This window comes from Durio zibethinus, chromosome 16 (genome assembly GCF_047325235.1).
Source record: "Durio zibethinus cultivar Kanyao isolate XHJ-2024 chromosome 16, ASM4732523v1, whole genome shotgun sequence".
Lineage (NCBI taxonomy): Eukaryota > Viridiplantae > Streptophyta > Magnoliopsida > Malvales > Malvaceae > Durio > Durio zibethinus.
Window position 1 is genome coordinate 2,717,123 of NC_143177.1, and position 11,994 is coordinate 2,729,116.

General features: G+C 33.6%; 1 pseudogene across 1 annotated transcript; it reads left to right on the forward strand.

The window, feature by feature from the left end:
- The first annotated feature begins 6,269 nt into the window (after positions 1-6,269).
- On the forward strand, positions 6,270-8,592 carry LOC149514205 (1-aminocyclopropane-1-carboxylate oxidase homolog 1-like; annotated as a pseudogene). The gene is made up of 3 exons (XR_016328575.1): positions 6,270-7,267; positions 7,622-7,943; positions 8,091-8,592. The product of XR_016328575.1 is annotated as a 1-aminocyclopropane-1-carboxylate oxidase homolog 1-like (transcript).
- Positions 8,593-11,994: the final 3,402 nt, after the last annotated feature.

The window sequence follows — 11,994 nt, forward strand, 5'->3', positions numbered from 1 at the left end:
GCCTCACGGTTTTATCCTACAAATGGCACCTCACAAGAAAAAGGTGGTGTGAACCCTTATATACTCTAGTGACCTTCTTTTTATGTTCGATGTGGGATTCAGGACTTCTCCTTAGATCCGTGACAACTGCACGTGACTTTTTTTTTTAAATTTGACACTTAAATAAAATATCAAGAGTTAAAATTATCTAAATAAGAAATCAGAGATCCAAATGATCCTTTTTTTATAATTTAAGAGTCAAAATAAATGTTGTCATTTCTATATGTATATATATAAGTGATATCATCTTACATAACGATAATTTAACAAGATTCGATCAAATTTCAATTGAGCAATGCAAAGTTTTTTTTTTTTTTTTGTAAGATAAAGGATTCTTAATCATTCATTAAAAAAACCATTTGAGTCATTAAACACAACACCATGGACAAATGAAGGAACCTTTTTTATCTAGTACATATCCTCGTTAATCCTTAACCCATGCCTATCTACAACATTGACATTTCTTTTTGTGTGCATAAATGAAACGTGTTGAAGCCATCTACTTTTCTCTCTTGCCTCCTTTATAATATGGCCAATAGGTGACAGATCTTGTTCCCATGCCTATAGTTTCTTCACTACACATAAGGCATCACCCTCAAATTCCATAGCAGAAAAACCATCTCAGAGCAAACTTCGTCGCCTTGACTGCTGCACTGGCTTCCACTGCAAATGGATTATTGACATTTTCCATCCTAGCAGAACATGTGCCCAGAACTTTTTGTTCAGAGTCTCCCATAATAACCCCTATACCTCATCTTTTTTGTTTTCTGCATAGCGTCCCATCAAAATTTGCTTTAAAAACCATATGATCTGGTGGTTGCCATTGTTAGGGGTTCTCTACTTGGCTTTCTTCCCGAGCTTAACCTCGCTTTGTTGTACTCATGTATATATTGTTGTATAACTTACACATTTTTGTCGCTGCCATTTTTGTCTTTCGTGAAGCTCTTTGTTTCTACTTGACCAAAATGCCCAACTTGTAATAGCTAGTTGTTAGAATTGTTTTGTGTTTAGTTTTTCAACCAGTTGCATAATCCCTTCAATCCCATCTTCATCTTCATTTTGGTTCCATGGAAATTTTAGAAGTCTCCACATGTCCTTTACTGTTGCACGCATTCTCAGAACTTATTCCACTGTTTCGCTTTGTTGCCCCCATCCGATGCATTTAGGGTCCATCTGGATACGTTTATCAGCAAGATTCTGCCTCAATGATAAAAAGCCATTACATACTTTCCAGAAAAAGATCTTGTTCTTGTTCGATACATCTACAGTTCAAACCTTTCTCCATAATCCCAGATTATTAAAATTATTATGGCCAGGACTGTTTTGGTCTCCATTACATAGCAGCTTGTATTCAGATTTAACAATATACACACCTTTATTATCATGATGGCAAACTTGCACATCAAGATAGCTCCTCTTATTCAAGGGCAGGGTACAATCAGTATTGCTTCTTAATCATTAATCCTGGTCTTGAGAATCTCGAGGTTCCATAGCTTTGTTTGACTATCAATGAGCTCACATACCCTTTCTTCCTCATCAGATTCACCTCTGGACGATATTGGAGTAAAACCCAACGTAAATGCAACCACTTATGCTTTCAGATTTTTGTCTCCTGTCTATCACCCATTCTCCACTGCACCCTTTTCTGTAAGATTGTTTTCAACTCTCAAATACTCATACTAAAGAAGGATTGCTTCCCAACCTGGCCTCTAGGAAATTGACATCCGGGAAATACTTAGCTTTTAACACACCATATGCCATCGTTTCAAAATTTTTCAGTAGCCACCATTCTTATTTTGCTAATAGAGCTACATTGAATTTTTGCATATCTCTGAACCCCATTCCTCCCTCGTATTTTGGTTTACACATGCGATCCCAACTCATCCAATGGATCCCCTTTTTTTCCTTACCATGCTGCCACCATAATTTACTAATAATTCTATCAAGTTCATTACAAAAAGTTTTTGGCAGCTTAAAACAACTCATGGTATAAGTTGGTATTGCTTGCACCACTGCTTTTAAGGAAACCTCGTTACCATCCAGAGATAATAGCTTGTTACTCCACCCCTCCATTCTAGTCCTTCAACTCTCAAAAAGCTCTATTTCGGTTCCTACCCACCATAAAAGGCAACCCCAAATATTTCTTGAGATTTGAAGTGATTTAGACACTAAAAATATTCTTGATTTCGGCCATCCTGTCCTCCGTTGAGTTGCTGCTAAAAAGACACTAATGATTTGTCAAAGTTAATACATTGGCCCATGCTTTCTTCATATTTTCTTAACATGTCCCTTGCCACTTCACTTTTGCTACTACTTGCTTTAGCAAATAGCAAGCTGTCATCAAACTTAAACAGGTGAGTAACTTTAGGACCTTTCTTACTTGCTTGCAAACCGTGTAGCAAACCATCCCTTTTAGCTTTTATTGAAAGAGTTGAAAGTCTTTTCAGTGCAAATCAAAAATAGGTAAGCAGAGAATAGATCCCCTTATCGGAGCCCTCTCCCAGGACAAAAACCATTAGTAGTACAGCCATTTACCACAATAGAATATGAAACAAAAGTTACACAATTCATTACAAAATCTACCCATATAGAATGAAATCCCAATCTAAACATCATTGCCTTCAGGAAATTTCACTCTACTCAGATCATAAGCCTTACTCATGTCAAGTTTTAGTGCACAAAAACTATCCTTCCCAGTCTTTTTTTCTTTTTGAAGTATACAATATTTCATAGGATACAATGACAGCTTGAGCCACCTTAATGCCACCTTACCCTATATTTCCCAATCCCTACCACTACCTTTTGTAGCTGAAATTTAACTAGCATTAACCCATCTTCATACCTAAAACCCTATTCTTTCATCTATTCCTTCAAATGATCTTACCACACTTATAAAACTGAGCCAAAATCAAGTAGAAAAAAGGTAATTTTGAACAAAAAAAGACCCTACCACCACTCTAGCATCATTGCCTGACCTATTTCCATTACCCAAACCACCACACTTTACTGCCCAAACATAGACCCTCAACCTCGCTTCCACCCTTACTGAAACAACCCTCTATAAACAAAAACAACACACCATAAAAAAAAGGCATTCACCCACAGCAAACCCAAAAAGAAAAAAAAAAAAACCCATAAAAGAGTTCAACACATTCCTTAGTAGGGGAGTTTCGACGTTAAAAGCCAAAAAAATGAGCAACAAAAACACTATAAGGAGGTTCAGTTGTAAAGAGTTGAGGCTCGTTTTAGGACTTGGTTTTTAAGGATGTGGAAGGTCTCAACTAGAAGCTAAACATATAAAAAAATAGTGGTGGTCGAATTTAGGAAAAATGATTGTTTTTTATTTTAAAACCGATAGACTTAGGCCTAGATCTAATGCTTTATAAGCAAATCTAGGGCAATCCAAGCATAGATTTGAGATGAGGAGGTCAAGAGGAACATCTCGATGAAATTTGAGTTCAAACGGACGGTTGGCGCGATAGCCACCAGTTGGTTCTAGGTTTGAGTGGTTTGCCATTTATATTTTTTTTCAGAGTGTTTGAATTTATTTTAGCGAATGGGTTTGATATGAAAGAAAAAATGTTGGTTTTTATAGCTTGAAAAAAAGATCCACGTGTTTATCTGATTGGACTCAGGCTTGCGCGATCAATCTGGATCCAACTCCTATTAATAGAAGTTAGATCTAAGACGAAAAGGTCAAGAGGAACATTTTAGTGATATTTAGGTTCAAACTAGTAGCTAATGTGATAGTCATCGACTGATTCTTGGTTTGAGTGGCTGGCTGTTTAATTTTTTTTACAGTGTTTGAATTTTTTTTTTAGCAAATGGGTTTGAAATGAAAGAAATTTTTTTTTGGCTTTTATGGCTTGAAAAAAAAAGACCTGTGCATGTACCTAACCCGAATTAGGATTCGTGCGCCTGACTTGGATACAGCATTTGTTAATAGTACTGGATTGATCTGATTGAACTAGCATAAGATACCATTGAACAGGATTGGATCATCATTTAATCGTTGATCGATTTTAACTAGTTTTTTTAGGTAATTTTTTATATTTTGTTAAGTTATTATTTATTTATCTATGCACATTTAAAGTTTAAAGTTTTGAAAATAAATAAATATATATATAAGTGTTGAAAAATCTTTTTAAAACAAAAACTTAAATCCTCCAATAATGAGATACTAGGAAACTTAAATAGTGATTCTTTAAAAATTTTTAGGTGAAGATATTTTTTAAAATATTACCAAAGTACTAGAGTATTTAAGAAATATTCAATACAAAGAATTTTCCTTTACTTATTTTTTATTTTAAAATGAAGAAAATAAAAAATGAGTTTTTCTTAAGAATAAAATTACATATAATAATGCATGAATATTATGTTTCATTATTTGTATTACATATACATCACGCAATTATGAAAAAAATAGATGTGAACATTTAAAGATAAGATTTAAAAAAAATCTGAGTAGTGATTTTTAAAAAATCTTTAAGTATGAAAAATTATTTTAATATTACCAACTACTATAATATTTTAAAAGTTTTTTAATAACATGATTTTAATTTATTTTTTCCTAATAAAATTAGAATAATAATTTTAAAAAAAAAAGAAAAAAGAAAAAATTTTGTGAAAAAAGTGAAATAATAAGAAATGAAAATAAAAACAAAAGCCAAAATTATGACAAAATTGTGATAAATAAAGGAAGTCAAGAAAAATAATTTTAAATATCAAAATTAAAATTATTTTTATCAATATTAAATGATAACACATAATTAATTGATATCATTTTTAAAGTAGACGTTGTGAATTGTTAATTTTTTTCATGTGTAATTACACTCTAAATCTAAATTATTTTTGTAGATTCAAAAATTAAGTTTTAATAAATTTTAAAATTTTATTAAAAAAATAAATTTTAATAAATAACCAATCATAATTAATTAAAAAATATAACAATTTTTTTTATATATTTTAAAACGTCTAGAGATAACTAAAATCATTAAAATAAAGCCAACAACCACACCACAAACATAACGATTTCCTTTTGCATTGGCAGGATGACAAAAACGTTAATTTTTTTTTTTTTAAAAAAATATAGATTTGGTAAAAAAAAAGTATTTTGTGTTTCATCCAAATAAAGAAATATAGATGTACTTCATCCAACTGGAAGAGAGATACGAAACATTGATATGACTTTCACGCCACCTGCCCCCTTTTCGAACCTTTTTTTTTCTAATTTGCTCATTTCAGCCATATTAGCTAAATAAAAACAAAAAACACAGATATAATGTATGTTCAGGGAAAAATGCAAAGCTAAAACCCCATCCGTTGCAATAAAGTTTCTTCAACCTTCTTTTTTTTTTTTTTTAAATTTATTTGATTTCGTAAAATATAATTTTCAGTGTAATAGAGTTGGTGTTATTAGGAAATTAATAGTATTTAACTTAAAGATTTTCATTTCATACAATATATGTAAAGTTAAATTTACGAGGAATCATAGCTTTAACACCAAAAGAAGACTAGAAAGAGCAAATATTTGTTGAGCAATGCTAAATAAGTTTCATAAGTTCTATACATAAATATCACTTCCTTTTAATTGGTCAAGAATCAAAGTAATCATAACAAAAAATATTCAAAAAAAATCCAAATTATGTTACCTATATCATCCTGTTGTTATAAATTCATCAGGATCAAAAATATTTTGGAAAGATCTGATGAATTTTTATTATTTCTGAAACTATTTGTCATGCTTCTGCTGTTTTAATCTCCGTGGCTAAGTTCAGAGCCTGAAATGTGGCAAGCGGAAGTACCACAAGGGCATTTTGCGTTGAAGTAGGTAGTATAGTCTTTGACAGTGGTTTCCTGTATTTTGGAGGGTTCTCTTCTGATAACAACTCCTTACTAGGTCCAAACAATCTTGAGTCTGGCAGAAGAACAGGCAATGCATGAGAAAGCTAAATCAAGAATATCTGAAATCAAACTTGCCACATCCCAGGAGGAAACTTCAGCTACGCTAATTTCAGAAATTGCCAAGGAAGAATCGCTTTAAACAATGAACGAATGGAACCGTAATCATGAGATAGCTTCAAACCAAACAGAATGACTTGAACTTCAGCATGTGCGGAATCTTGGTTGCCGAACTTAAAAGGACATACTCATGTATATCTCTAATATGTACTGCCGCATACGCAACAAAGATCACCAACCCGAATACACTTACTTCTAAGAGCATCTTTTGTTGGCAAAATGCCCCAAAGAATACAAAATGACCTCAGTTAGGACTATTTTGTCTCACTCCTATTCTGAAAGGCTTGATGGTGCCTGTTCACTATCAAATTTCAAGCTGTGAAACTGAGTTGAATTTACAGAAGATATTAAGAATCCACCGCCCTTTAGGATTCATTTCATCAGTTTTTTTTTTTTTAATTTATTTTTTTGGTCATTTATATTTCATAACTCGCTTTCCAGGACTATTTGAGTTGGTTTGTCGTTTTGTATTTTTTGTCTTCTATACTTTTTTCATTTTTTAATCTTTGTCTTCTATGCTTTTGGTTTTCTGCTACAGGGTGAAAGTTGTAGTGTCATGGATATCTTGTCCGTTTATATTTGTTCTGTCCCCACCTGAAAAGAAGTTTCAGAGTCATCGGAAGGAGTCATATCAGAGGGATTCGGAATGGTAACAAAGATCTATCATGATGCTCACTGAAAGTAGAAAAATTCAAACAGAAGCTAACTCTGATTATGATCTTAAAAGTGAAATCAAAGCTTTTGATGATTCAAAAGCTGGAGTCAAGGGACTAGTAGAGTCTGGGATAACCAAAATTCCTCGTTTTTTCATTGATCCGCAACTTTCCCTTGAGAAGAAATCAGTTTATACCAATTCCCAGTTCAGTGTTCCAATCATAGACCTTCAGGGTGTCAAAGAAGATTTAACCCTGCGTGCAAAGATAATTGAGTTAGTTAGAAATGGTTCTGAAAATTGGGGTTTCTTTCAGATAGTTAACCATGGAATTCCCGTCAGTGTTTTGGATGAGATGATTGATGGTGTACGAAGGTTTCATGAGCAAGAAACTGAGGTGAAGAAGGCGTTTTATACACGCGAGCGTACCAGAAAGGTACTATTCGTGAGCAATTTTAATTTGTATAAATCACAAACAGCTACTTGGAGGGACACATTGACTTGCATCATTGCTCCTGAATCACCGGACCCTGAGGAATTGCCTGGAGTTTGCAGGTATGTGGAAAGACTGATGGTCTGATACTAGCATGGAAGGCACTGGGTTGGTTAAAATTGATCCTAAAACTAAACAGTAAACACTTTTTATGTGACTGACTATTTCTGTTGAATTTTCATCTTACTATTAAGTTCAGTTAATGTCTCTTTCCACCTTGGTCGGAGATAATTCAATTGACTATGTAAGATGATTTCTGTAGATAATAATGTTTTTGTGGGTTCTATTTTGTAGTCCTATTTTCTGTTGAATTCAACTTAATTGTTACTGCCTCTGCTTACTGTTACTATCATTTATCATGTGAGAATTACAATTCTCTTGGCTGCTTGAATTTGCTTTCATCAACAAACATGCAGAGACATAGTGATGGATTATTCCAAGAGAGTAATAACATTGGCAGTTACATTGTTTGAAGTTCTCTCTGAGGCCCTGGGGCTTAACCCAAGCCGTCTCAATGACATGAATTGTGCTGAGGGACTCGTCCTCCTGGGACATTATTATCCTAAATGCCCTGAACCAGAATTAACCATGGGCACTTGCAGCCACACTGATACCAACTTCATGACAATACTTCTGCAAGACCAAATTGGTGGTCTGCAAGTTCTTCATGAGGATCAATGGATTGATGTACCATACATTCCTTGAGCCCTAGTAGTAAATATTGGAGATCTTCTACAGGCAAGTCCATCTGATAACCTTGAATACTGCATTAATTCTGTCTTGTCCTGCAATGTTTCTGATATTTTTTCGCAAGCGTCTTTGTTGCCAGTTACAAATGGAATATATCATATTGTTTAAGCAGATGCATTTCTTATTTCTATGCAGCTTATTTCCAATGGCGTGTTTAAAAGTGTCAATCATAGGGTGTTGGTAAAACGTGAAGGCCCTAGAATTTCAGTGGCAAGTTTTTTCAGAACACAAGCTCATGATAAAGGAAATGCCTCTAGACTTTATGGACCAATCAAGGAATTATTATCAGAAGAAAATCCCCCCATCTATAGGGAGACATCCATGCATGATTATTTGTCACACTACTATACACAAGTGATTGATCAGACCTCTTCACTGTTACATCTCAAGCTATGAAGTCAAGAGGAGATATTTGCAGAAAGTTTGTGCCACCTGATGCGTTGTGTGTTATTTCTTCTATTGAACTTTTGATCAAGGATATCCATATTGATCTCATATGTTTGGAGCTTTATTATTCTGTGTTAATGATATGTCTATGCTTCTGTGCTTGCTTGGATTGATGCATAATGCTGAAACTCAAGTCAAATTTCTCGAATTTTGCTGATTGTTAATTTTTAATCACTAATTTTCTGTGAGATATCAGTGAGGCGTGTAATATTATTTTTAAGTTTTTCTTTTGATTCTTTCCTCTCAAAAAGAAAAAAGAAGCTGTTCTTTAGCTACCTGGGCCAACAAGAAAAAATAAGTGGGTGACCACAAGCAATTTGAAGGAGATATTTCAAATGATGTGTTGCTGCATTAGTACGACTGATGGTCCAACTGTACAAAGAATGAGAGGGACTATGGACTCCACTTGGAGGGCTGTAGAAAATTCATCAGGTTTCCATTGCTTAACCTCTGAAGATATTGCTAAAGAAAGGGGAAAAAAGATGAGAATTCCTCGTATATTTGTTGATCAACAATTTATCCTCGAGAAAGATCAGCTGGTAGTAATAGCGGTTCACAGTTCAGTGTTCCAATCATTAACCTGGAAGGCATAAACAAAGATTTATCTCGACATAAAGAGACAATTGAAGAAGTTCGAACTGCGTGTGAGAATTGGGGTTTCTTCCAGGTTGTTAACCATGGTATTACGATCAGAGGTTTTGGATGAGATGATTGATGGGCTAGGTAAATTTCATGAGATGGATGCGGTGGGGGATTTAGGATTTTTTTTTTGGAACGTCCACTTAGGACAGTAGGTGTCTGCTAGGTGATGGATGTTGGCTAACTGTATTGTGCTGTGACTCGGTATTGATTATTGGCTGTGAATGAAGTGGTATGGAATTAAGAAAGATATGTTTAAGAGAAAATTTTGGGATGTTAGGAAAAATTTTTGGGATGTCTGATGAAATATTTTTCTTCATATTTTTTTGTTTTCCAAACTTTGGCAGTATCCATGGACTCCCTATCTTTGCATTTGCATCCTCCACTGGATGGATGTCGAGGTGAATAAAGAGTTCCACACGCCTGATCTCAGCAGAAAGTTTTCTTTTCTAATTAATGTTGGTTTGTATAAATCACAAGCTGCAAATTGGAGGGACAAACTCAATATTACCATTGGCTCCTCATACGCCTAGTTCTGCAGATTGCCAGAGGTTTTCAGGTCTGTGATGAGGATTGTAATGTTCCACATTCTCTTCTCTCTTTCTCCGTATTATATAGTCTGCTTGAATTGCACAACTTTAATCAATTTGCAGAGACATAGCAATCGGTTTTTTGAAAAAGAGTGATGGAGTTGGGACTTGGGATTGACTCTGCTTCAGTTGCTATGTGAAGCTCTTGGACTTAATCCTGATAGCCTAAAAGACATAGGATGCCCTGACCCTGAATTAACCCTTAGCGTTTGCCCCGCACTGATCCTAGTTCTTGACCGTACTTCTGTTAGAAAGAGTGGGGTCCAGCCCTTGTGTTATTTGACTTTTCAAAGGTCTTGGCCCTTATGTTTTAAGTTACTCTGTGTTATTTGACTTTTCAAAGTCACGGCCTTTATGTTTTAGGTTAGTCTATCAGAGCCTTACATAATAAAATATGTGAGGGCTGGTTTTGGTGTGAAAAAAAAGGGATGTGGAATAGAGAAAAAAGAAAAGCAAGAAAAGATAAAAAAAAAAAAAAAAGAGAAGGGAGAGTTGGTTGAATAGAAATTGATTTGTAGTTTGATTTGATTAAAATTTTATTAGCAGGTTTATGATTAATAGTTTTACATTCTGAATGATGAAGATTGAGTTTAAAACTCTTTAAAAATAAATTTATGGTGTATTTGTAGAGTCACTTATTTGGTGAAATTTCTCAAATTATCTCTCTAGTTATTGATTAACTCTAGTTTTAGCTAGAAGAGAATTTTGTATATCCATTATTTAATAGTAAAGATTTTTTTGGTAGTTTATGATTTTTTTTCTTTACACTGGAGGATTATCACGTAAATCTTGGTGTGTTTTATTTTTTCTGCATTGTTGATTGTTGATTGTTGTCTATTACTATGAGTTTATTACGATATATTGCTTCTACGTTATTATGTTTGTTGCTTCAGGTCCAACAAGTAATATCAAAGCAAGGGTTATTTTAAGACATCAATGCAAAAGCAACTCAAGATAGAAGTAAATTTTATTTGAGATCATAGAGGGTAATACAGGTTCCATGATAAAATTGATAATATCAAATTATTCAATTTAGAAGCCTATAATGGATGATCATTTATATTGCAAAGATTTGTATAGGTCAGTATTGGGTGATTTGGCTAAACTAACAAATTTAAAAGATGAAAGCTGAAAGAAGTTAGGTCGAAAGATACTGCTACAATTAGAAAATGGATTGATATCAATATGTTTCATCATGTAGTGCAGGAGACAGATGCTCACATTGTTTGAAAAAATTAGTAACAATGTATGAGAGAAAAACATATATGAATAAAGTTATGCTTGTTAAAAAACTTGTAATTTTATAGTACATGGATGGACGATCAGTTAAAGAGCACTTGAGTGATTTTCAAAATATATCTAATCAGATGATTATTATAGAGCTTAAGATAGATGATAAAATGAAAGCGCGTTATTTCTTTTGGGATTCATTGTCAGATAGTTGAAATACTTTAGTTGTAACTGTTCTTTAATTTAGCTCCAGATTACAAGGTGACATTGGAGATGGTAAATGATAGTATATTTAATGAAAAAGTAAGGCGAAAAAATTTAAACCCTAAGAATCAAGCTCTTGTCATAAAGAGTAGGGGTAGAAACATTGACAGAGGTCAAAACTCAAAAGGCAATAGTAAGTCTAAACATAGATCTAAGTCCATAAAAAAAAGGAAGTGTTTTCATTATGGTAAAGTAAGTCATATAAATCAATACTTCAAAATCTTGAAGTAACAGCGAAAAGATGAGAATAACAAGAGATCATATGATAGTAATGTTGTAGCAATGAATTCAGATAGTGATTCAGTTACTTTGATTTGTATACATAGGGATTGTAATCATGTTAGTGATCTTGGCATTGAATGGATAGTTAACACAGGAGTGGCATATCATTGTATTCCTAAGAGAGAGTTGTTTACAACTTACAAAGTAAGAACTTTGGTTGCACCAAGATGGAAAACAAGAGTGTGTCGTAGATTATTAGGATTAGTGATATTATTGTACAAACTAGTATGGGCTACATGTTGACTTTGAGAGATGTTAGACACATTTTGGATATGAGAATGAACTTGCTTGCTATTAATGTCCTTGATAAGGAAGGATATGAGAATTGATAAAAAAATGGACAGTAAAAGCTTTTCAAAGAATCTATGGTAGTTGCAAGGGAAAAATTATGCTGTATAATGTACAAGACATTGATGCGATTAAACGGTAACTAAATAAATATCGTTGAGGATAATGCTTCAGTAAATATGTGGCACAAAAGGCTATCATATATGAGTAAGAAGAGGTTATAGGTTTTGGCAAGGTAGTCTCTCATTACCTTGACCAAAAGTATGTTTCTTGATTTATGTGATCATTGTTTGTTTGGC